A 26,702-nucleotide genomic window follows, 5' to 3' on the forward strand; every position below is an offset into this window, starting at 1 on the left:
GTTTAAGGTATACAGCATGATGGTTTAATCTGCATATATTGTGAAGTGACTGCCACAATAGGTTTAGTTAACATCCATCATATCGTATAGATACAATAAAAAGCAAAGAAAAAATTCTCCTCGTGATGAGAACTCTTAGGATTTACTCTCTTAACAACTTTCCTGTATAACATACAGAAGTGTTAACTATAGTCATCGTGTTATACATGACACCCCTGGTACTTATTTATCTTATAACTGGAAATTTGTACCTTTTGACCTCCATTCTCCAATTTCCCCTCCCCTCCTCCCCACCTCTGGTAATCCCATGTCTGATCTCTTTTACTAGGAGATTGGTGGGGATATTTTTGTTTCTGTTTTTAGGTTTGACATATAAGTGAGATCATATAGTATTTGTCTTCACTTTCTGACCTATTTCACTTAGCATAATGCCTTCAAGGTCTATCTAGGTTGTCACAAATGTCAAGATTTCACTCTCTGTTATGGCTGAATAATATATATATATATATATATATATATATATATACACACACACACAAACACACACACATACATAACAACTTTTTTTTTAATTGAAGTACAGTTGATTTACAATGTTGTGTTAGTTTCTGCTGTACAGCAAAGTGATTCAGTTATATATATGTATACATTCTTTTTTATATTCTTTTCCGTTATGGTTTATCACAGGATATTGAATATAGTTCCCTGTGCTATGCAGTAGGATCTCGTTGTTTATTGATTCTATATATAGTAGTTTGCATCTGCTAACCACAAACTCCCAACCCATCCTTCCCCCACCCCTCCTCCCCCTTGGCAACCACAAGTCTGTTCTCTAGGACTGTGAGTGTGTTTGTTTCATACATAGGTTCATTTGTGTCATATTTTAGATTCCATATGTAAGTGATATCATATGGTATTTGTCTTTCTCTTTCTGACTTACTTCACTTAGTATGATAATCTCTAAGTCCATCCATGTTGCTGCACATGGCATATTTTATTCTTTTTCATGGCTGCATATTCCATTGTATATATGTACATATGTACCACATCTTCTTCATCCATTCATCTGTCAATAGACATTTAGGTTGTTTCCATGTCTTGGCTACTGTGAACAGTGCTGCTACAAACATAAGGGTGCATGTATCTTTTGGAATTATAGTTTTGTCTTGATATATGCCCAGGAGTGGGATTGCTGAATCATATGGCAACACTATTTTTAGTTTTTGGAGGAACTTCCATACTATGGTCTATAGTGGCTGCATCAACTTATGTTCCCCTCAACAGAGGGTTCCCTTCTCTCCACACCCTCTCCAGAATTTGTTATTTGTAGACTTTTTAATGATGGCCATTCTGACTGGTGTGAAGTGTAACCTCATTGTAGTTTTGATTTGCATTTCTCTAATAATTAGCAATGTTGAATATCTTTTCATGTGCCTTTTGGCCGTCTGTATGCCTTCTTTGGAGAAATGTCTGTTTAGGACTTCTGCCCATTTTTTTTTTTAATAAATTTATTATTTATTTATTTATTTATTTATGGCTGTGTTGGGTCTTCGTTTCTGTGCGAGGGCTTTCTCTAGTTGTGGCGAGCGGGGGCCACTCTTCATCGCGGTGCGCGGGCCTCTCACTGTTGCGGCCTCTCCTGTTGTGGAGCACAGGCTCCAGATGCGCAGGCTCAGTAGTCGTGGCGCACGGGCTTAGTTGCTCCGCGGCATGTGGGATCTTCCCAGACCAGGGCTCGAACCCGTGTCCCCTGCATTGGCAGGCAAATTCTTAACCACTGCGCCACCAGGGAAGCCCCTGCCCATTTTTTGATTGTTTTTTTTTTTTTTTTTGATATTGAGCTGTATGTGCTGTTTGTATATTTTGGAAATTAAACACTTGTATGTTGCACCATTTGCAAATAGTTTCTTCCAGTATATAGGTTGTCTGTTCATTTTGTTTATGGTTTCCTTTGCTGTACAGGAGCTTGTGAGTTTGATTAGGTCCCCTTTGTTTATTTTTGTTTTTATTTCTATTGCCTTGGGAGACTGAACTAAGAAAACATTCGTACGATTTATGTCAGAGAATGCTTTGCCTATGTTCTCTTCTAGGAGTTCTATTGTGTCACGTGTTATATTTTAAGTCTTTAAGCCATTTTGAGTTTACTTTTGTGTATGGTGTGAGGGTGTGTTCTACTTCATTGATTTACATGCGGCTGTCCAACTTTAACAGCATCACTTACTTAAGAGACTGTCTTTTTTTCCACTGTATATTCTTGCCTCCTTTGTCGAAGATAATTGACTGTAAGTGTGTGGGTTTATTTCTGGGCTCTCTATTCTCTTCCACTGATCCATAGGTCTGTTTTCACGCAGCTTCTTTATCCATTCATCCACTGATGGGTACAGGTTGTTGCCATGGCTACTGCAAATAGTACTGCTATGAGTGTGGAGGTGCAGATAAAGCTAACACTTTATCTGCTTTAATTGACTCAACAAATATTTTTGGAACACGTATTATGTGCTCTGGGATGACAATGCTGAGCAAAAATAGACAGGATCCCTGTTTTCACAGAACCTGCCTTCCCGTTCTCCCATTTCCATTTTGGTAGTGTACAAGCAAATATGGTATTTTCACTTCACATTTCAAAAGGTTATATATAAAATCTGTTGACCTCTTTCAAAACTATGAGTATAAGAATTGCCAGAAGGTTCATGACTAGAAAAGATCACTTATCAGTTCGAGGCTCTTCAAATTTGAGATAAGGTTGAGTCATGTTAAAAGTCAGTATTTGATACATGGTGAATTTCTTTCCCAGCATCAGCGATTGTGTCAATCTGAGTCCTTAAACCTTTTAAATCTGGCCACAGTTTTAAGTCTGCAGATTTCAAAAATCATGATACCTGACACATCTCTATTATTAAAATCAATTTTAAAGCCTTATAAAAGGCATTTGCTCCAGAATTAGAAGCATCTTTAACAGCATCATTGAATTCTAAGGTTTGAAGTATCCTTGGAAATCATCTGACCCAAGGTCTTTATTTTACAGATAAAGAAGCCAATATCCAGAGAGGCAGACAATACCCAAGCTCCCTTATCCAGCCAGTAATAGAGCCAGAACCAGAACTTAGATCTCTTCTTTTCCATCTCAGCACTCCACTCATGATAACATGTGCCTCCTTCCCTCAGCTTTGACCGTATGCTTGAATGTTTTCATTACCCAGAGGTCTGTCCTTCATCATGAATGAATCAGAGGAGAGCAAGAGTGGATGTGGAGAAAACAATGTTGCAGTGATTCAGGCAAGTCCAGTGTTCTGAAATGGTGATGTGGTAGAAGAGGTTGAGAAAGCTACATAGATTCCAAGTATGGTTGAACGGAGAGGATTCCTAGTATGGTTGAAAGGACAGGATTCTTAGAGTGAGGAAAAGAAAAGAAGCACGGGTGAAAATGGGGTTTCTGACCTGAACAATGAGGAGGTTAGCCTAGAACTAGGCTAACAGGTGTGGAAATCAAGAGGTTGGTTTGCCCACTGACTTTGTGCAGCCTTCAACATGTCCAGTGGGGCATCTCCTTGAGGCAGTTATGGATGCAGATCTGGGTTTCAGGATGGATAAATGCCATGAGTGCATTTGGCTCACTCTTTCAGCAAATGAGATGTGAACACCTATGGTGCATTGAGCATTGTACTGTGCCCAGAAAATGCAGTGAGAGGCAAGGCATGTTTGTATTTGCTGTCATGGAGCTTCCCCAGTCAGGACAGTGTAAGCCTGTGATCATCCTGGTTGCATCATTCCTCATAGATGTCAAAGGTACAGCCACAGTGTACTGTAATTTGCCTCCAAAGGCCAAGCCATTTCCTGCAAATATCAAAAGAACAGACTTCACAGTGCTCAGTGATTTGCCCCACATCACATTGGCTGGGAAATGGTAGAATGAGAGCCCTAATCTGCCTTTCCGTGGCTCACTTGTTCTCAGACTCTGCTCCTCCCTTCTCATCTCCTGCACAGTCTGGAGGAGAGTTTCTTATTACAAACCAGGTGGCCTTTATTTTTTGTTAAGTTCCTGTTGCAGCTCAGACTTTCATGAGTACTGAAAATGCATTTCGAGGATGTGAACATGGATTCTCTCCCTTGCTCATGCATTAGACTGGCCACAGAGCATTCCCCTGGACACAGCCAGGGCCAGTGGTGCTGAATGAACGAGACCCATGACTTGGGGCTCCTCTTCTTTGACGCTCTTTCCTCTCTTGTTTGAAGTAAACATCTTTGACCATCACACACCAATCATTTCTCAGGCTACAGGATTTATAGTGGAGGCTGTACCAAAGAGGATCTCGTAGTTACAGGATAGTGAGCCAAGAATTTACATTATAAAAGATGATTTAGACAGAATTAGAAATTTATGGCAAACCATGAATTGTCTGACAGTCATTATCAGCTTTATCATCATCATACCTTCTATTTCTTTTTTTTTTCTTTTTTTTTTGCGGTACGCGGGCCTCTCACTGCTGTGGCCTCTCCCATTGCAGAGCACAGGCTCCGGACGTGCAGGCCCAGCGGCCATGGCTCATGGGCCTAGCTGCTCCGCGGCATGTGGGATCTTCCCGGACCGGGGCACGAACCCGTGTCCCCTGCATCGGCAGGCGGACTCTCAACCACTGCGCCACCAGGGAAGCCCCCATACCTTCTATTTCTTGAATGCTGACTATGGGCCAGACACTGTGCTAAGACTAAGGTTTATGTAAAATATTTTATTTAATCCTTACAATTTCCTTATTTGACAGAGGAACTGAAGCTTAAAGAGGTTAAGTAACTTAAACAAGGCACCACAGCTACTGAGTATTGGAATTGGAACACAAATGTGTCAATTCCCACCAAAGCATGCTCTTAACCACTAAACTAAATTCCTGTGCATTCAACATTTTCTGCAAATGTGGTTTTGAAGGATGCTGTGCTCTTCTCGGAGCATCACATAAACTGTTCACCACAAGGGCTTCCTCTTTTGTTTGTCTGACCATCCATTGGCACAAGCTGGATGGTGAATGCAGATAGCAGTTCACACATTCTCCGTGTTACAAACACTGCGTTAAGCAGTGCTAAAGGAACTTGATGCTGGAGAGAACACAGAATTCAAGTTTCCAGAATATTTTATTTAAATTATAAGCTAATTTAATAATAATCAAAATCTCACCTGAGACAACAAGAAGCTGAACTGTAGATTGTTTTTAATAATGCAAAGAAGTCAAGTGATATCTCCTTCATGCACAAGGGACAGGAAGGGAAAAGAAATGCTGGACAAAGTCTGGGGAAAATAATCCACACCATTTGACATAATTAAATGAGAGTTAGATTGGTTTTAGCATACAATAATAAAATGAACCAACCAGAATGACTCAATTGGAGAAACCTATTGTATTTCAGTTTATATAAACTTTGAGTGGGAAAGAAATACCAAGAAAAATGATTTTTTAATGCTAAGAAAAATAGTGAGTGAAAATGTATTTATAATTTTGTTTGATTTTACGTTCTCAAACTTTCTCTGCCTATTCATGACCTGAAATTTCAACCCCAAAGCATATGCACCATGTATTCTCTTTGGAGCAAGACAGCATGTAAAGAAAACAAATAGGATCTCCAACATTTTGCAAAGTTGAACGCCTCAGGTTTTCAACAAAACATGCATAAATAATTTGGGTTTGAGTAGGTTTAGCCTCCTTATACCATGGTCAGCCACTAGATGGCAAAACATGACATGAAATGGAGGCTGCTGACGAAGTTGAAAGTCTGACTTGGAGTTGAGGTAGAGAAAGTTTGAGTTAGTGAAAACCTATAGTTGTATTGTATTCATAAGGAGGTATAATATAGTCATTCTTAAGGTATGTACATTTCTTCTAATTAAAGACATTCACTGATTCATTCAAATTCTTGTCTAGAAGTCCTAAGGCTAAAACCCAGTTGACTGCAAGTATGGTTCTACTTCTTGTCCCTGCCAGTCTCCCTCCCAGGGACTAACTGCTTAACAATAAATATTTCTCAGTGCCAACCACCATTTTGCCTGGGTACTAATTATAATTATTTTCTGTCACAATCTCCATCATGTTGCTTAGCATCTCTTCAGCAGCCTTCACTGCTTCAGCCTTGCATATTTGCTTGGACTGAGCCCAGATACGGTCACTCTTTTTGACCTTTTTGACTCTTTTTACTCTTTGGGGAGCTAATGAACCCATTTCTCAGCAGTGTACCTAGTAGGATGCTCTATTTCCAGGTCCTAGACTGAACCAAAATGAGCCCTAAGATGTGAGAGGAATGTTTTTTTTTTTTTTAAAGGGAGGGGTGTCACCTAAATGTTACAGGAAGCCTGATGGAGAGGAAGAGATGAAACTCAGACCAGTTAAGCAGCTTATTCAAAACTTCTTATCAATTATTGCTAAAAATAGAACCAGATACTCCTGAAATTTGACTGGGCACTCCATTTGCTCAATAGGACCTTTCTTTGATTGTTAAATGAAAGAAAGGAGTGGCAATTTGGAGGAAAAAGTGGACTTAATAATCTTTTCCAAGTGCTATCAGTGAAACTAGGAATAGAAAAAAGTTCTCTGTTGGCCTCTCAACTGTTTTGGACTTAATAATTTCCATAATATTTGACACTCTGAAATTGAATCATGTTACTAGAATCTCTTGTTGGAGATTGACAAAGTGAAAGTTAGACTGAAATTTCCCAAAGTAAGTGGTCTTTGTGAGAAACCTCCTGTATAATCCATACTATGTGTCATTTTATACACAGATGTATTATAAAATAGCCAAGGAAATTTCTTCCTGAAATCATCCCTAACCAGGAAATGTACCTCACTTAAACCAAACACATCTCCTTTGTGCCTGGCATATAACAGATGCTCTATTTGTACAAGGAAGGAAGGGAACAAGGAAGTAAGAAATGGAGAAGAAGGGAGATGAGAGAAAAAATATATTTATTAAAAAGATGTAAACAAATGCTTGTAAAATCATCAAGAAACATACTTTCTTTGTCCAGTCGAGATGAAGAAATGTCAGCTCTCTTAGTATAAAATAATGTTTTAGGCTTGGCCATCATAAAAATTATTCCCTAATCATCTCTTTTCTAGACTAAACAATTCCAGCTCCTAAAGCTTTCCCTCGGGACTTTCCTTGTTTTTGTGCTTATCCATATCAATTTTTGTATCTTTCTTAAAAGTCAAAGTTATTTGAGATTCTATTCCATTGCTCTTCATTATCCTTTTAAATGTTATCCTCTTTTGAGGAGATATTTATATAGTTAAATGAGAAACCAGATAAAATTTGTAAGTTTTTTAGGAGAAAGCATATTTTGAAGCCCATAGAAAAGTAGTTGTTACCTAAACAACTACTTTTTTACATACAAATCAATTTTATCAGAAATTTACTTTTTGTAAAGGATAAAATGGATTAATTATTGCATATAGATTTCTCAGTCCCTCAACACAGCACACACACACACACACACACACACACACACAGTTCCTATGCTATGAAAAATTAGTCATACACAATAACATAATACTTACTTTTCCCATGATGATAATATTTAATGAGATAAACCATTAAATTATTTCTTACCCTGAGTTCATGAACTATACAAAGAATTTTTTAAAACATATACAAACTTAGAAAACTTGTTGGCAAATACTGTTGGGAATTTACAGATAAATTTTCCAGTTTAAGCAGTTTCCTATTTGTATATCAAATTGTTGTCTATGAACCACCTTCATCAAAATCACATTGCAGAAAGGTTCAGCAGTACTTCTCAAAAATTCTGATTTCTGGCCTCCATTCCAGCCCTACAGACTTAGAAGCTCTAGAGGTGGGATCCAGAAAATTGCCATACTCCTCAGATAATTCTTATGAATGTTTCAGTTACAAGGGATACTTACACCAAGCTTTCATCTTTTCACTTGAAGCAGTCCTTTTTTTTTTCCTTAGAATTATAAAGATTTTTTAAAGTTGGTATTTAAACAGTGATGGTAGAAATGTGAGTGGCTTGCTTCCTATCTATCAAACACCCTAGGTCTGGTTAGCAACCTGATTATTGTGAAGAGAGAATGTAATTGTGTTGCTAGGGATCTATAAGGTACTTTGATCTCCCAGAGGCTAGCTTTATTTTTGGATGTTGTTACGAGATTAATCCCACAGTCTCTTTTATAATTCATTTACTTGGCCAAGTTTGCACCTCACATTGCAGTGAGTTTGATTTCTTCCTTTCAGTAGCTCTAATGTAAGACACTGTCTTTTGAATAAGGAAATGAGAATATTTATTTTCAGTTGGCCACCATTAGCCAGGGAGCTGAAAAGAAGGGAAAATAATGCTGAGCTATAATTGCTAAGAGTCAGTGGTTTGAGTCTAGGAAACCCAAGATCTTGGGATCCCAAGAAGTGGGACTATAGTATTCTTAGTCTTCCAGTTTCCACCATTTAGATCACCTCCAGTTTATTTGCTTTAAAGGGGGTCTACTGCAATTGTGATAGCTTAGAATTTGTCACCAGCAATCATGTGATAGTTTAGAATGTTGCCTATGTTTATACTATAATCTATCAATAAAGTTATTCTCTAAAATAAACTTCTTCACAACTTTTTAATATATTTTCTCATAAAATATATTTTGAAAGTGCTGTGGCTGTGACTTACTAGATGTTTCTCTACGATAGTTTTCCTTTGATTTTTACTGACTTTCATTTTGTGTTCTGTAAAAGGTTATTGATATTTGGATTTTGTATAGGTATATACTTTATCAAAAACTTTCAGATCCATGTGATTCTCACAACCACTCAAAAGATGGCAGGGAATGTACTGTCTATATTTCAATTTAAATAAAATTTAATAAATGTTATAACCATCACTATGAATTTTATCATTAGTAAAACATTAACAAGAATATTTTGGACGTTGACTTTGGTATAAAGTTAAATTAACATAGAAAATATGTTTTATCTTGTGTTAATGCAGGATGAGAGAGAAATTTATTAATGAAAAATCTCTCCAAATTGCATGAATCAAATTTCTTTTTATTCAGTGTGATATAAGGACAGAGCTTCAGGCTTCCCAGGCTTATCATACTGTCATTAACACAGAATGTTGGGCAAGCTTGATTATGAGTAGGGTATATCTCTCATTGTGCCCTACATTGCCCCATTTTACACCTGTAGCTCCAGCATTCCAAGAGTACTCATAAAGAACAATAGATTAGATGATCACTCATAAAAAATTATGAGTCCCTGGGCCACAATTTAATCAAATGTAACATGAGAGAATTTGACTACATGACTTAATGATAACTTCCAGCCCTAAGACTCAATGGAAAAAGTCTCTGTGTTAATGTCATCTTATTTAATAACTACACTGCTTGTCTCATAGGAGTATTATACTGTTGTTGAAGAAGATGTAGGAAGTTAGGTCAAATAGATACAAGGGTCCCAATTCATTTGGTGGTAGAAATACCATCTGATTGAAGTTGATTGCTTGGAAACTGAAACATATTTTGCCCTATAAACATGTTACAAATTATTATTAAATTTCAAAGTTCATTCAAAACATCTTTAGGGGGACTGCTCTGAAAAACATGAGAAGTGGATATAGTCAGCCAGCCTCCAAAGAAGGGCTGTGTAGTGATAGCTGTACATTCAGGCAACTGCAAGCCAATCACAGGTGTGGGTAACAAAGAATGGACAAAGGCAAATCACAGTCTCTGATGCAGGAAGAGGCCTTTGATTTCTTGACAGGATAATGATACAACATGGGTTAATTTCCCTTGGGAATGATAACCAGATGCGTTTCAGAGTGTTGGACCTAAACCCCTTGTGAGATATGATTGATAAGCTTTTTCCAGACACCAAAGAAGCTAATGAGATGGAGTAACTTCCAGTACTCCCCCAACAACACAACCCACGTCCTCCTGATCTTACCCAGTCACACCATCCTCATTTTGGACATCCCTATTTCTCCACCAGGAGATCTCAAAAAACAGAAGATAAAGAAACACCTTCAAAAGTGCTCCCTTCTAGGTTTGACAAAAATACACTACCATGTGTAAAATAGCTAGCTAGTGGGAACGTGCTGTATAGCACAGGGAGCTCACCTCAGTGCTCTGTGACAACCTAGATGGATGGGATGGAGGGTGGGGGTGGGAGGGAGGTCCAAGAGGGAGGAGATATAGTTATACATAGAGCTGATTCACTTCACTGTACAGCAGAAACTAACACAACATTGTAAAGCAATTTTACTCCAATTAAAAAAAAAAAAGTGGTCCCTTCTATCCAAGCTCTACAGCAGGAAAGGAACTTGATTTTTATCTGAATCTCTTCGTTTGGCCAACAGGACCTGGAAGGTTTGTTAGTGGTAGTGATCCCTGTTGCTTCTTCCAGTGAGTAGAGCTCTTCCCTTTCCTCCCCTCAAGGGTTTCCTCCAATCAGAATAAGGCGCAATGACCCAACGCAAGGTCCACCTTCCTAAGGAACCTCTCCCTTTATTTGTATATGAGGACTATTTATAAACCTGATGTTTTAAATCAAGGAATACTTGAATTATGCCAGTGCCAAAACATAGCAGGAGTATTATTCTTGTGATGGTAGTGGCCATATTGCTTTGCGTGTGTGTGTGTGTTTTTTCACTTGACAAATTTCTGCTATGAATTTTTCTTGTGATTTACTCCACTTCTAGGGAAATTGAAATTCAAATATAGAGATTCTGTTTGTGTGTTTTGGATTCCTAAACTGTTTTATTTAATCACACTTATAGCAAACCAATTAATCAATGTCATAAATTGAGAGATGAGGTTCCAGAGATATCATTCATTATGCCGCAGACTGACGTCACTTTTTTTAAAAAATATTTTTATTTACTTATTTATTTGGTTGCACTGGGTCTTAGTGGTGGCAGGCAAGCTCCTTAGTTGTGGCACGTGAACTCTTAGTTGCGGCACGCATGTGGGATCTACTTCCCTGACCAGGGAACGAACCTGGGCCCCCTGCATTGGGAGCGCAGGGTCTTATCCACTGCGCCACCAGAGAAGTCTCCTGATGTCACTTTTTCCTCTTCCCTGTCACTAACTAGCACTATCCTCACCCAGGAACACATTCCATGAATGTTGAATAGCCAGCCTGAAGGGAGCATGGAGCAGATCCAAAGCTTGTCCTTTTAAGCAATTTCAGTACCTAGAACAATCCTGGAAGAAGGAATAATTAACGAGCTTTTTTTCTCAATGAATTCTGCTATGCATGTTTCTCTATAATGATTAAAACAAGGCAAAGTGCCTGCTGTTCAAGCCTATAAGATGAATTTAATTAAAGCAAGGAAACAAACAAAAAATAAAATTCTCTTTAAGCTCCCAGGAGATAGAAAACCATGCCAGTTTGATTTGGGAATATTTAACACATTTGAGAATCTAAACACATCTATTATGATACCCCTATTTAAAATAACTGTTTTATTTGGAAACAAATCGCCCCTGGCTCTAATTTGAGTTAGGAATTAAAGTGAATTGATGTCACTGAACTAGGTTTATTAGGTAGGACACTGGCCTTTTATTAAAATGATTGTCTTTTCTAATGTTTCCACGTGAACATCTCACAGGCACCTCCAAATGGAATCTATTCCATTCTTCCTGTGCGCTCCTGACACCTCAGAAACTGTTGCTTCCAATGTTCCTTACTTCAGTCATTGACACTGCTATCCTCCCAGGTGCTCAAGCAAGAAACTTTAGTGTCACCTTCAACCTCTCCATCTTAATTAGGAAAGCTTGGTGAGCAGAAGAGCCACGTTTCTTATTTACCACCACAAACAAGTCACTGTTGACTAAACGTCTAAGTGAATTTACGGTTACCCATCTACTTACTCTTAGGCAAGACACAACCTTTCTAAACTCCAGTTTCTTCATCAATAAATTCATAGATGTGGACTATAGAAATAACTCTGAGATTCTCTAATACCGTGCTGCAACTGCATTCATACACGGCTTTCTCAGCAAAAAGTCGATAATCAGTTAGTTGCCAACACTTTTTACATGTAATTTTCCTGTAGGTTGGTTTCCTACTCCACATGCTTTCCAAAGTTTCCTGCATTGGATTCTATTATAGCATTTATCATTCTCAAGTACAACTTTCTGTTTATTATCTATCCTTCCAGTAAATGCTGAGATTCCTGAAAATTAAAATTCACATACAGATTATGGCCTTTATCACTTACCTCTCCTCCCTAGCATAGCACTTTTCACATATAATAGAAAACACAAAACAGATTTGAAAGCATTTGGAGCTCTCCAATCACACTGGCCACCCTAGTCTAAGCTGCCCTCATTCCTCCCCAGGATGACTGAAAAGCCTCTTTAGCTGTCTGCTATCAACACCCTTACCTCCTTGTATCCCAGAGAGCAGCCAGAGTGATCTGCCTAAAACCCTTCCTTAGCTTCCCATTGCATTTGTAAAAGGCTCTAAAGTCCTTCTCGTGGCTTTACAGTTGCCCACTGCCTACCTTTACGATCTCAGCTCCTGCCACTCTTGCCTTTGTTGATCTGCTGCAGACATGCCAGCCTCTTTTCAGTTCCTCCTCCCTGCCTCAGGACCTTTGACCATGCTGTCCTATCTGCCTGGAATCCATGGGACTTAGCTCCCAGAAAAAGATACATGATATACCTTGAATATTATTGCAGGAAATTGTCTTCAGAAGCAGCACATTAACCCTTTCTTAAGCTCTTCTCCCCATAGTTCCTTTTCTAAAAAGGATAAGAAGTTAATAACGTATTGCACTTCTGGAGTATGTTTGTCCACAGTTAGCTAAATGGAACTTCAAAATTTTTTCAAGTCTACAGCGAAATTATCATCCACTTCTGATGAAATGCAACCACTTCTGGGGTAAAATATCATAGAGCTTGAACCTTTTATTATACTATACACTGGGATTAGAATTACCCATGAAGAATACCCAAAGGTTGTCGCTTAAATAGCCTCTTTTTTTTCTTTATTGGAGTATAATTGCTTTATAATGATGTGTTAGTTCCTGCTTTATAACAAAGTGAATCAGTTATACATATACATATGTTCCCATATCTCTTCCCTCTTGCGTCTCCCTCCCTCCCACCCTCCCTATCCCACCCTAAATAGCCTCTTCTTTGTAGAAATCATAGAATATCCTTCTTGACTTTTATTCAGCTCATAAGATCCTATTATACTTCTATCACCAGACTAGAGAGCAACACACTGTCTCATTACTAAAAGGTAGAGAGTTTACACCTCATAAATCAGCATGACATTCATGGGGAAATTTCTCAGTGATGATTTCAAATATTTCCAAGAAGATAATGTCTTAAGGAGAAAAAGCAGTCGCTCTGTCCTGGTGCTTTCTCGATTTGAAGATTTCAGGAACATGTAATCAGTCCTATAGCTTTGTAAGTGTTTTTCTGCTGCCAGTGAAATCACGTTTTGTTTTACTTTTCACTTGCTTAGGAAACCTAGAAATAGCATCTGCAATACTGTCAGTTGGCTTATACTTAAAATCAAGCCCCCTCTCATGAGACCGAGTGCTATCTTTTACCAAAGCAGTCTTGAATTTGAGGGAAGTTATATGGGTTAGAGGCTATTGGAAGCTTCTTTTCTGGTATTTGTCTCGCATGTTCTGTAAGTACTGATGCCAGAGGGAGGCTCTGCAATCACTAAATAACAGAGGCTCTTACGTGGGCATAAACGAAGGCCACGGCCCAAACACCAACTGTCAGAAGCTTCTGAACCTGATGTGAGTTGTTCTAAACTCACTATATAGAAACGGAAACAACAGAGACCTTGACCCTTGAAGTACCTGGGAAAGTGGCAGACTTCCTACTGGTCACTCGGGGCCTCTGTGTGCTCTGCCCTGCAGATGTGTTTATGAAAGGATTAGTTCTCCTGACAACTATCTGGGTTTTGATTTAGGAACTGAATAGGACTCTGCCACAAAGAGCCACTGGATCACAGACAGTGTGTTCTTTTAATTTACTTCCATAAACAGGCAAAAATTGAAGTCAGCTGTCAGCAAAGGCCAAATTAAAGAGCTGAGTGTTAGAGCCACAGTTAAATCAAGATCAGTTTTTGAGGTGGAGGTGGTGGGGGCTTGGGTTTTTAAGCTTCCAAAGAAGATATGCTATTAGGTACCAAGCTAAGACTTTCACTCTGTGGTTTAGATGTCCTGTGCATTGTTTACTTTTCAAAAAATTAGATTTAGACTGAAACTAATATCATCCCTAAAAAACTTTCCTTACTTAAATGATGTACAGGATCTCAAAGTATAATACAATAAATGTGCAAACCATAACCATCCCTAAGATAATTATGGCAAATATAGCTCAGTCTTCTAGGCTTGTGGGCTGTGAATCTCCTTGATATGGCTCATCACAATCTTCTAATGCTTCCTTTAATGATTAATTATGTCCTGGTATTTTTTGCTGCTCTTGTTATCTCACAGTGACCCTGCTTTTGTGCCAGTATGCTGGGACAGGATATTGTCATTGTGACTGGAGGAGGAAAGTAAGCAAAATCTCAAGCCTGGAACTTTTGATAGTTCAGTAAATAGTACACACACTTATCATGTCTGTTAAGGTAAGTGCAGACATCTCTGGCTACGTGTGATGCCTTAAAATTTGGTTAACATCAGTAAAGTGTAATTGGGGCAATATTGCATAGTGGTTAAAGTACATTGGCTGTGGAGTCAGATTTGGGTCTGATTGTCAACTTGGCCATTTAATAACAAACTCGTGCATTTCTTTGAATTTTACTTTTCTCATTCGTAAAATAAGGATAATAATATTTCATAAGATTATTTTGAAAATGAAATATGATAATGTATATCATGTGCCATAAAGCCAGGCATATGGAAGGCATTCAATAAAATAGTTTTTCTCATTATTTTATTATTAGCTCAATTCAATAAATAGATTGTCAGGGCCTGCTAGGTGTCCAGCGCTGTGGGATACACAAAAGAAGTGTGAAATAGTGTTCCTGTCCTGAAGAAGTTTATAATCTAGTTGTTTGTTTTAATTATGGAAATAAGCTGTAGTGCCTGGAAAAAGCAATGTTACTTTTGAGGGAAGTGTTACATGAGTGGGAGGAAAAACAAGGGATCAGAGAAAGAAGAGGCCAGTGTGAACTGAGAGTGGAGAAACACTACATGGAATATGTCAGAATAATGATGAATCTTGAGGAGTGGCCCTTCTACATGTGCAGAAATGACTCTTTGGGTATGCAGAGGGAAGTCCTGCTTTGGATTTGGTGACATGGGTTGGAGAGGGTTGTATTGCTCTGCATTCAAAGATGCAAGGACAGGGCTTCCCTGGTGGCGCAGTGGTTGGGAGTCCGCCTGCCGATGCAGGGGACACAGGTTCGTGCCCCGGTCCGGGAAGATCCCACATGCCGCGAAGCGGCTGGGCCCGTGAGCCATGGCCGCTGAGCCTGTGCGTCCGGAGCCTGTGCTCCACAATGGGAGAGGCCACAACAGTGAGAGGCCCGCATACAGCAAAAAAAAAAAAAAAAAAAAAAAAAAAGATGCAAGGACTTTGGAGAAAGAAAGGTTGGGAGATTGCCTCCTGAGAATGAGGAGCTGGCGGGGGTGGGTGATGGACAAACAGCATATCAGGAAGTGGATATCCAATAGTTCCTTCCAAGTTGTTTGAATTAATGCAACATGTAAAATCCATCTCCCCTAAAAGTTGAGTAAAATCTGTGCTACACAAAGCCCATAGGCATCAGTTAACTTACATATCAATCAGCTGCTGGGTCAGCTGGGGGCTGGCTGGTGTAGGATAGTTTGACTGGGACGGCTTATCTCTGCTGCATGTGGCCTCTTATTCTTCAGCGGATGAGACCAGATGGTTCATGAACATGGTATTGGCAGGGCCTAGAGAGAGAGAGAGGGAGAGACAGAGAGACAGGAGAGAGACAGAGACAGATAGAAATCAGAAGCACTCAACGTCTTTTGAAGCCCGATCTTGAACTGGCACTCTATCATTTTCCAGCTCTCTGTTGGCCAAAGCAAGTCACAAGTATAATGCAGAATCAAGGGGTAGGCAAATTGTCCCCACTCTTGATGGGAGGAGTTGCAAAGTCACAGTGTTAAGGGGTGAAGATACAGGAAGAGGAATAATTGTGGCCATTATACAAACAAGTTACAGTGTCTTACTTGAGTAATTTTCTCATGGAAATGTAAAAGAACTTTGCTGAATGCTTTGTGGAATAAGAACAGCATGCTCGGAAAGCTGAACCAGCTCAGTATAATAAGCACCACTGAGCCAGTACTGACCATGAGAATGTAAGTCATTTGTGAAGTCACCAAAGATTCGGAGTGAGTATTACACTTTCTATGTCATGGAATGGGGCACTGAGCCAATCTTACCGTAGTTCTTAAGGGACACTGTGACAGCATTTCAGAGATAACTTAGAGATGCATATTATGAATGTCCAAAAAGTTACTATAGGATATGGTGTGCTACTGTTTTATTTGACCATGACAAATTTCTTTCCCTCCCCTCCCCTTCCCTGCCCTTCTCCTCTCTACCCCGCTCCTGTCCACTCTTCCTCTTCTCTGCTCTCCTGTCTTCTCCTGTCTTCCCTTCCCATCTCTTACCCCACTCCTCTTCTCACAGGACTAAGAAGTGGAAATAGTATGAGAAAGGGCTTAGAATATAAAAATGAAGCACTTGACCCAAGCTTGTAGGCAGTGGCCTGTCTTTGGAAGATTTGAGACACAAAGTTTATGATTGAATTTGGAAGGGTTCGTCTCCTGACAGCATTGTTTGGTAGATCAGAAGGAAGCCCTATTACTGAAAGTGGAAAGTAAGTTATCCTAATAGTTTCTAAAAGAATCCAGACAGACATGAAACAAAGCTGTACCTGTCTTCTGGTACCCAGGCACCAAGACATTCAACAAATATTTGTTGATCGACTGCTCAGGGGACACCCATGTGGACTTGGATGATTTTCAAAGGGATTCAACCAATAAGAGGCCCAAATCAGGCTTCATTTTGTAGGAGACGTTGCCCATATGTTTTTTACCCTCTGGTCATCAGAAGCATGGATTCAAATGTCAGTAGTGTCTACTTGATTCAGATATATATATTTTAATGATAGATGAGAGGTTCTTTTAAGTCCAGACTTCATAAAGATAACAAAAGAAAGTAGGTAAGAATGCTTGAACCCTACCTATGGAATGAACTAAACAGTTAAATGAATAGTTAACATAAACACACATATACACCCATCATACTAAGCAGTTGTAACTACTGTATAATTCCATTACAAATTCCAATCACCCTTTATTATGATACCAGTAGCTTTAAGAACCAGTCCTAGTCCTGTCCGTAGTAATTTATATGACTGCTTTATTTCTGCGTCCTTCATTTGTCCTGGTTGGCATCCATCTTTGTTAATTCTGTGTCTCATACTGGTCCATAAAAAAAGTTTCACTTTCTTATATTAGGATTGTACATAGGCAAGAATACATGAAGGAATCATAGTTGCTTTGTCCAACAAATAGAATCTATATCAACTATTTTTTTCAGCACTCGTTATTTCTGTTCCTATATTGCTATTTTACAGATATGCGCTAGAAACTCAAGCCCGATTCATTCTGCAGATTACACCTGTTGTGTCTGGCCAACTGCTCTGAATTGGTCTGCTGCAAGATGTCTTTACTCTAACAAGAGAGGGTTTATAGACATTTCTGAATTTAGACTACAGGGGCCCCAAAAAGAATTCTATTGTGGGTGCTGATTCAAAAATTCCTCTCTCCTCGTTTTCCCCAATATAATATTTATAATTCAGTTTCTTCCTAGTGATTTCTGTTGTGGCACTCTAAAACTTACCCCTGACCTCTCCTCAAGCAGCCCTGGTTGTGGCTTAAAATGTGAATACTTTGTTAGATGATTGGTTTTTAACTATGTCATGTTCATTCTAGGAAGCAGACACACATTCATATACACCATCAATGAAAGCAAATAATTAATAATGGCAAACATTTATTGAGAGTCTACTGTGTGCCAGGCACTGTGTTAAGAACTTTATGACACATTAACTAGTTTAATTTATACACCAAACCTAAAGTTTATCCTTTCACTCACTATCTAGAGTCATAGTTTTGTTTTGTTTTTTTTTTTTTTGCGGTATGCAGGCCTCTCACTGTTGTGGCCTCTCCCGTTGCAGAGCACAGGCTCCGGACACGCAGGCTCAGCGGCCATGGCTCATGGGCCCAGCTGCTCTGCAGCATGTGGGATCTTCCCGGACCGGGGCACGAACCCGTGTCCCCTGCATCAGCAGGCAGACTCTCAACCACTGTGCCACCAGGGAAGCCCCTAGAGTCATCTTTTATAAGTGTAAATCTGACCAGTCAACCTTCTTAAAGTACTTTTAGAGTAAAATCGTTTTTATCATAGTCTACGAAGTCCCTCATCATTTCCCCTTTGCCCATCTCCCCAACTTTATTCTCTCCCTTGCTCACACTAGCTTCCTTTCCCTTCAACTGCCAACCTCATTCCTGACTCACTGCCTTTGCATCTGGATTTCCATCATCCTCTTCCCTAGACTTTCTCACAAGACTGCCTTGTTTGTATCATTTAGCTTTTTAGCTCAAGTGTCATTTCTCTGGAGACGTCATCTTGGACCATCCTAACTAAAGTATCATGCCATCTCCCTCTGTCACTCTTCCTCTATTCCATTGCTCTGTTTGATGTTCTTCATAGAACATGGCATTATCTGAATATATCTGCTGTATTCGTTTGTTTACATACTTCTGTCTGTCCATCCCTGCTCAAATGTTAGCCTCAGTGAATGCAGTATTTTTATCTGTCCTCTTTATAGCTCTGTCCTCTGTACCTAGAACAGAAAATGTTTTTGAGTAAATGAACATTTAATGATGGCAGTGGATTAGTTTTCTCCCAAATCATGGAGGCATGTTTGTGCTAAGTAATTTATCCACAGTCACATAGATGATGAGTTTGATCTTGGACAAGTCACTTAGCCCTAATATGAACTCAGGGCTTCTCAAGTCCAAATCCCATGACTTTAACACCTAGGCTACCCTGTATGAAGTTATGTATAAAAACTGAACAGTTCTACCCCACTTTCAGTAATAATTGACTGGGTAAACTGATATGAAAGGAAGATACTTTATTTTCCTGCCTTATTCTGGCCTGAAAAGAAGTGGACCTAAATATTCTGGATTGTCAGAGAACTTGGCTTTTACTAAGGAGACCCTGCCAAGGAAGGCAGGGAGAAGAGGAAAGAAAGTAAACTAAGATATTTTTAGTCCCTGCCATTTGTGAGCCATGTTGTAAATGTTAATGATGATTAACACCTACACTACGTGTGACAAACACCATTGTACAGATGAAGAATGGAGATTTGGAGAGTTAAAAAACACACAACTTGGTAATAGAGTATGAATCCCGTTCTATAAAACTCCAAAGTCCATGACCCTCCTACGATGCCACTGGCTTAATAAGTGGTAGCTGTGTAGTTAAGAGTAAAATGTGAAGATTTTTACTGTTAACACCACCTACATTTCTTCTTTGTCACTGACACTTGAATATTCCCAGGATATAATATATTTCTTTGTCAAAAACCTGACTTCCCTCTTATTCAGTAATAATAAAAAGTTATGCCAAATTAAATAAAGCCACATTACTTAAATAGGCTCACCAGAAACAAGCCAAAAAGGCTGGACAGTGCTCAGCAGTGGATGCAATTTTGAATCTCCCAGGCAATTAAGGAATTTATTTTTCCCTGAGGTGATATAAAACATAAGCCATCTTCTCTTTTATAAAATAAATCAAGCCAGATCTGTGCAGCAATCTTACCTAGATCTCAACAACTTGTCCCAAATCAGTCAAGTTCCTTTTTTAAAATTTATTTATTTATTTATTTATTTGCGTTATGCGGGTCTCTCACTGTTGTGGCCTCTCCCGCTGCGGAGCACAGGCTCCGGACGTGCAGGCTCAGCGGCCATAACTCACGGGCCCAGCCGCTCCGCGGCATGTGGGATCCTCCCGGACCGGGGCACGAACCCGTGTCCCCCGCATTGGCAGGCGGACTCTCAACCACTGTGCCACCAGGGAGGCCCTCCTTTTTAACTGAAGTCTAGGTTTGAAGCTCCTCCTATTTTCCTGGAATGTGAACCAAGGAACTACACACAGATGTCAGATGACCAGCTAGAACCATCAAAACTTGAAATTGACATGGGAAATTCTACTTGAGGAAATACCCATTTTCCTGGTTTCTTGGGATCCTGAATGAGGGTTTTCCTGAATTTAGAGAACTGAGGGCAATTTGTCCCTAACAACGCTCGGGCTCCCCATGGAACCAGTGCTTTCAGACAGTGGCCAAGTGAAAGTTATTTCAGTGCCCTTCCTCAGAATTGTGATCATTAGAAACAAGACCGTATAAAAGACGCTTGCAGTTGACAGTGTCTCTCCCTGTCAGCAACTTCTCATTTCCTGATGAAGCATCCAATCTCCCATCCTCATGGCAGCAGAGCTCTTACTTCATCCACAACATTTATCTTTTGGCAAGCTGCTCACCCTGGACTTAAACTCTTTTGAAACTTTTTCACTTCTTCCTGAGATTTCCAAAGGAAAGTGCTTCCCTGCAATTGCTCTCCTGGCAGTCTTGCTCTCTTACTTGAGAAGACACATTGGGACACTCTTCCAGACAGCAGGTTGCCCATCACAATGATCAGCAAACAAAGCTCAGATCTGAAGGTGTGGAGAGTGACGAAACACCATGTTGTTGGCTGCCTCCCTGCCAGAACCAGCTGTACCCTCCACATAATCCACATCACAGTGATAGCCAACAGAGTGCTCTCCAGAGCATTCTGCTGAAAGCCAAGCTCCAGGGTCGTCTGGTGCCATGGAGCACCCACCACACTTCTATTAATGCAGGATTGCTGTAAAAGCATGAAGGTACCTTATGTTCTCTGCTCCTTTCAATACAGTACCCTTCTTTCTGAGGTTTCTCAACAAAAAAGGAAATGTTACAGCTGAGTTCTTAAAAGGTCTTGCCTAGTAGAAGAACTCAGGGTTTGGTGTCTGGAGAAGTGATACTGCTTTGCTGGTGCATCTATAAAATCTAGTCTTGATTTTTCTTATATAAAGTATGGCATCATTTTGATCATGACTCAAAAGAAAATCCCATGGTGCTTAACCCCTTCATTAGCATCTTTTTCTGGTATGAACTGAAAACTGTCCTCTGGGAGGCTGGTTCCTGACCTCCAAACCACCTGAAAAGAATCTGGATCCTTTCTTTATGAACAAACAACCCATGTGAATCTATCAACCCCTCCCTCTGGTCTTTCATTCAAATGAGCTCTCCTCTCCTGGGCTTTCTTAAAAGACATTGGGGCTTCCCTGGTGGCGCAGTGGTTGGGAGTCCGCCTGCCGATGCAGGGGACACGGGTTCGTGCCCCGGTCCGGGAAGATCCCACATGCCGCGGAGTGGCTGGGCCCATGAGCCATGGCCACTGAGCCTGCGCGTCCAGAGCCTGTGCTCCGCAACAGGAGGGGCCGCAGCAGTGAGAGGCCCGCGTACCACAAAAAAAAAAAAAAAAAAAGACATTGGCCCTTTCTTGGCTCATTCTCTCAAACACTCGTTCTTCTCAGGGGCAAATTAAGACTGCAGGTTGACCCAGCCACTCTGGCCTTTGGCACAGCTTGTCAACAGACAAATTATGCTTTCTGTTTTCTTCTGTAGTTTTCTGAATTTAGAATTTAAAGTATGTGGGTAAACTAGATATTCCAGACCCATACATTTGTAAAAAGAATGTCTTCGGTCAACAGTATGTGTGCTGATGTCAAAAGATGCTTGAGATATATTAAGTTAAAAAAATAAAAGGATGTTTCAGAAAAAGGAAGTGGCTTATATACATGTTTATCTAATTTGTGTTCAACATATACATTTTAATTATAAAAATAGTACACTTTCATGGAAAAAATTCATAAAAGCACACTTCTTGGATGGCCATGGATAGGAAGGAGAATTTTACTCTTCACTTTACACAATTGTGGTTTCCTTGAATTTGTACCATTAGCAGGTATTTTCAAAAAAGAATTAGCAGTAATAATCATAATAAACTGGTAGGAGACTTGGATATCTCAGTGAGGTTGGATATAGACTAAAGGAATTTTAGCTTTGTTTTCTCCTGGGTCGGTTGTTGTACTTACTCTCAAAGTAGCCACTTGTTGGTAAATGCCGTCTTATATGTCTCTTTGATCTACTGTGCATTTAGATTAACCACAAAATTTCTTCTCCCCTGCAAATTCCAAGGCACAGAATTCATTCTGCACTGAAGGTGCTGCCATACTACCTTTTCTCTGACTGGTTTATGCAATGTTCCCTCCCTTTATGCCATAAAAGTGGACTTTGCAAGTCAGTCTGTATCAACACCCCACTATTGATCCATGAACACATTCGGGGCTGAGAAAACAAGGACCTTTTCTTCTTGCCTTTCCTAAAGCGTCAGAAAGATCATTGAGGGCCTGATGAGACAGACCCTCTGGAGCAAAGGCACCGAAATCTTAGCCGTTAAAGAGAGGCTGCAGCTTGAAGACTGATCCCAGTAGAGTGAGTGCCGTGATGCTGATGGCAGAAAGCAAACGAGCAGGTTATCCAGAGGCTCTGGTGACAGCAGACAGTTTGGGTAGTGATTCAGAGAAGCAGGGTGAGTAATGCCAGGAGGTCAGGATCATGGAAGATTGGCAGAAGATGTTGTGCTGCAGCCATGAGGCAAAAAAATAGAGCTCTGAGCCCAGAGGAGGTACCATGTTGGTTGATTATTAAGGAAAAAGATGGGGGTGAGAGATTAGTTATCCAAAGTGGAGAACAAGCTCAGAGATGCACTAGCGATAGGGCTGACTCACGCTGACTGGCTTCATTGGCCAGACTTAGGCACCTTTTTATCCCTCTGACCGAGGAATGATGGGTCAGTCCACTGCCTGAAATGAGACAGAGTCTGCAGGGTCACTCGAGCCAAACTGTGGGAGAGCTGAAATTCGGAAGGCAGGTTAATCAATACATTTTATCGACCAGAGCGGGGGGGATGAGGCCCAGCTCAGGGCCGTATAGCACAAGCCACAAGTCGGGCCAGTGTCAGCCTGCTGTTGGCATCAATCTAAAAGTTTAGAAAAAGATAAAAATCTACTAATTTTGCCTTTCTTCTGCACAGTTGGTGGATATTGGAAACTGGAATCCAATGCATGTCCTGAAAGTCTCAAGCTGTGAAGCAAAACAAACAAAAAAATACAACCAAACAAACAAATAAAAACACCAGGATGACATTCTGCACTCTTTGATGGGAAAAGTGATGACTTGTGTGGAGCCCACCATGAGGACCATCCACAGCATTTAACCCTGGTTGCAACTTTCTTTTTATGTCTAGATTAGAAGAACACACCCGTTTTCCTTAAGTCACATTTAATTTGTTTCTTGGAAGTTCTAACATGTTCCAAGAGAGCAACTTCCCCCCATTGCCAAAATCTCCTCTTGGCCTAATCTTTCTTGTCTCATGTTTTGAGGCATTGTCCATTTCACATCTCACAACATAACACACAACATTACTCACTTTGTCAGATGGCCTGGATAAGGTGCAATATTTTCCTATTCCAGGACTGAACTCTTACAGCAGGCTGATTTTTGGAAAGGGTGAAAGAGTGGGGTGTGGGCAGGAGGTAGTAGAACTATTACATTCTTTCCTTTAGCTGCCAATAAAAAGTGCTGAACTATAGACAGTCCAACAGGGCCCTGTTCTAATGCTCGGGGACCACACCAAATGGAGCTCATACTGTTGGTAATATTTATTTCAGGGATACAAATTGCAGGTGGAGAAACAGAAAGCAGCTTTGGGCAAATTTAGCAAGCCATTTCTTGAGGTTTTTGAAAACTGAACACACAGTGAATCAAAATGCCTCCAAATCTAGCCCATATTGGAATTTGAAATAAAACTACATTAATTTTGGAAGAGCACTTAGTACTGAAAGGCAGTCAGCATTCCTGTTCAAAATCTGGCTAAATGCATTTAGGGGTCTCATTACTAAGGTGTGATTGGTCCAAATACTATCCTGACATTACCTCCCAGGACTTTCTCCTGGTATATTTCCAAAGCTATGAATCTTCAAGAAAAATTCCTGGGATTTTCCTCCCAATCCTATTCTCATGAGTTGTTACTCATGAGATAAACTCATGATGGATCCCTTTCCTACTTAATGAACTTCTTTTTTTTACTTCTATTTATGTATGTACTAATCCATTTTCTTCATTTATTTCAATATTCATGCCATATACATCTATTAACTGCTTTGCATGCATGTGCAATCTTGGTGCTTGGAGCAGTGAAGACCAAGATGAAAAAGGCAAGAGTATTTTGTACAAGATAATCAAAATAAATATTTATTGAGTCAATAATTATAGGGAGATGAATGTAGTGATTTCACTAGTAGGGAAAAATGAGAATAATCAGCACTTTTTGAATAGGTAAAGGAATCTTTCAGAGAAAAGATGCTTGAAATTCTTGAAGGATATGTGTTTTGACAGACCTACTGGAAAAGTGTCATGAACTAAATATTTGCATTCTCCCAAAATTCTTATGTTGAAGCCCTAGCATCACCCCAATGTCATGGTATTTGGATGTGGGACATTTGGGAAGTAATTAGGTTTAAATGAGGTCATGAGAGTGGGGCTCCCATCAGGGGATTAGTGTCTTTGTAAGAAGAGGAAGAGAGACCAGAGCTCTCTCTTTCATTGCTGTGTGAGGACACTGCAAGAAGGTGGCTGGCTGCAAGCCCGGAAGAAGGCTTTCAGCAGGAACTAAATCTGCTGGCACCTTGATCCTGGACTTCCCAGCCTCCAGAATTGTGAAAAACAAGTTTCTGTTGTCTAAACCACCCCATCTGTGGTACTTTGTTATGGCAGCCTGAGCTGACTGAGACAAAAAGTAAAGGAAATGGCATTGCCAACACAGGGAAGAGTTTGTCATTCCAAGGCACAGTGCTTTGCAGTGGTGCAGGCGCACCATGCCGCTGAAGCTCTTTACACTGCTGCATCACAGTGAGTGTGGGGAGGTCAAGGGGCACCCTGCCCCCAAAATTCAATGCACATCATCCCAGGGGGAGCACCACCTTCTGCCTCTCCCAAGCCATATTAATTATGGGTACTTATGGGAGTGTTGTTGTAGCCTTCAGATATTTTAAGGTGATTAATAAAAAGATACTGCTTTACACCTTAAAAGCAGTTCCTACATATTAGCTTATTTAATTTGTCGCTGCAACTCTGTGCGGTAAATGGAATTAGCCCCATTCTTACAAATGAGGAAACTGAAGAGTTAACTATTTTGTCCAAGTTGGCAGCAGAGTTAGTTACTTTCCCCTCCTTCCTCTCCACAGCCTTGGTGAGGAATTCTGCTACATGCTCTCCATGACGCTTTAGAATTCTTTCTTCATGAGGAAGAGTCTGCCTCATATGAAGGTGAGAACAATTTCTTATGCCCCTTTTTATCACCAGGACCATATTCTCTAGTAGGCTCAGAAGAAGATGCTTAGTGAATAATTGAGAAGGGAAGACTAAGTCCTTTCATTCCAAATCCCATGTTTTTTCGGCTGATTCCCTGCAGTGTCATCACAGCCTAAGTCAAGGCCACTCACTTGACTGCCTCCTGTTCTGTGCACTTGCTCTTTCCTCTGCACCTCATCAAACCACTGTTTTCCATCACCAATTTCTATACTTCTTCATACACTGGCAAGCATTTAGTATAAAATTGTTTCCTTTTCATTATTTAATGACGAAAAATAATAACCCAATGCTAAAACAGTTGCTTATGTAGACTTCAGGTGTGCTGAAGACACCACTAGGAGAGGGTCACTGGGACCCTAGATACCAAAACGAGGTGATTTTTCACAACTTGCTGTGTCCACACCTAGGAGAAATGTAGAGATCAGCTCTCCTGGTTCTGAAATTCCACACATATTCCATATTTCCATAATAGTACCCAAATGACACTTAACATTTTATCAGCTTTCCTCTTCCAATACTCTAGATCATCCCAATACATTTCACTCTACATAATAGGTACATTTCTGAAAATGTGGGTGTAAACCAGATCTCAACTATTTTATGCTCTTGGAGGGAACACTTGATTTTAAACATGATCCAACAGATACAAGATAAAAATTGCTGGTTTTATTTTTTCTTACTTATGAATTACCACTTATGATAATAAACATGTTATTTAAGTATTCAATATATTAAAATAAATTAAATATATTGAATATTACATTAAATATATTAAAATATATTTTAAAAGAGGAAATTCAGTAATTTTTAATCTCACATCTTTTGTATAAAATTTAAAGTTCTGGAGAGGAAATAGGAAAATATTGTACAGTAAAACACCTGTTTTTCCTGGGGTGGGATTCTTAGTAATTTTTCCAAAAAGCTATTTCTTCCTACCCAGATTATAAAGAGAGGATAAAAAAGGCCTACATGTTTAGCAGGCTTAAAATTTAACATATAGATGACCAGAATATGCAGAAAAATAAATTCTTTATTTTCTTTAATTAATTTCATGTTGCCAATGGCAGAAAAAAACCTCAAACTTGCCACTGAAAGACCCGTCTCCCAGTTTAAAACAGTTTATTTTCATTGAACTCTGGTTTAGTTTTACAAATATCCAGGCAATTTAAATT

Source organism: Mesoplodon bidens (assembly GCF_964165515.1).
Source record: "Mesoplodon bidens genome assembly, chromosome: 16".
Taxonomy (NCBI): domain Eukaryota; kingdom Metazoa; phylum Chordata; class Mammalia; order Artiodactyla; family Ziphiidae; genus Mesoplodon; species Mesoplodon bidens.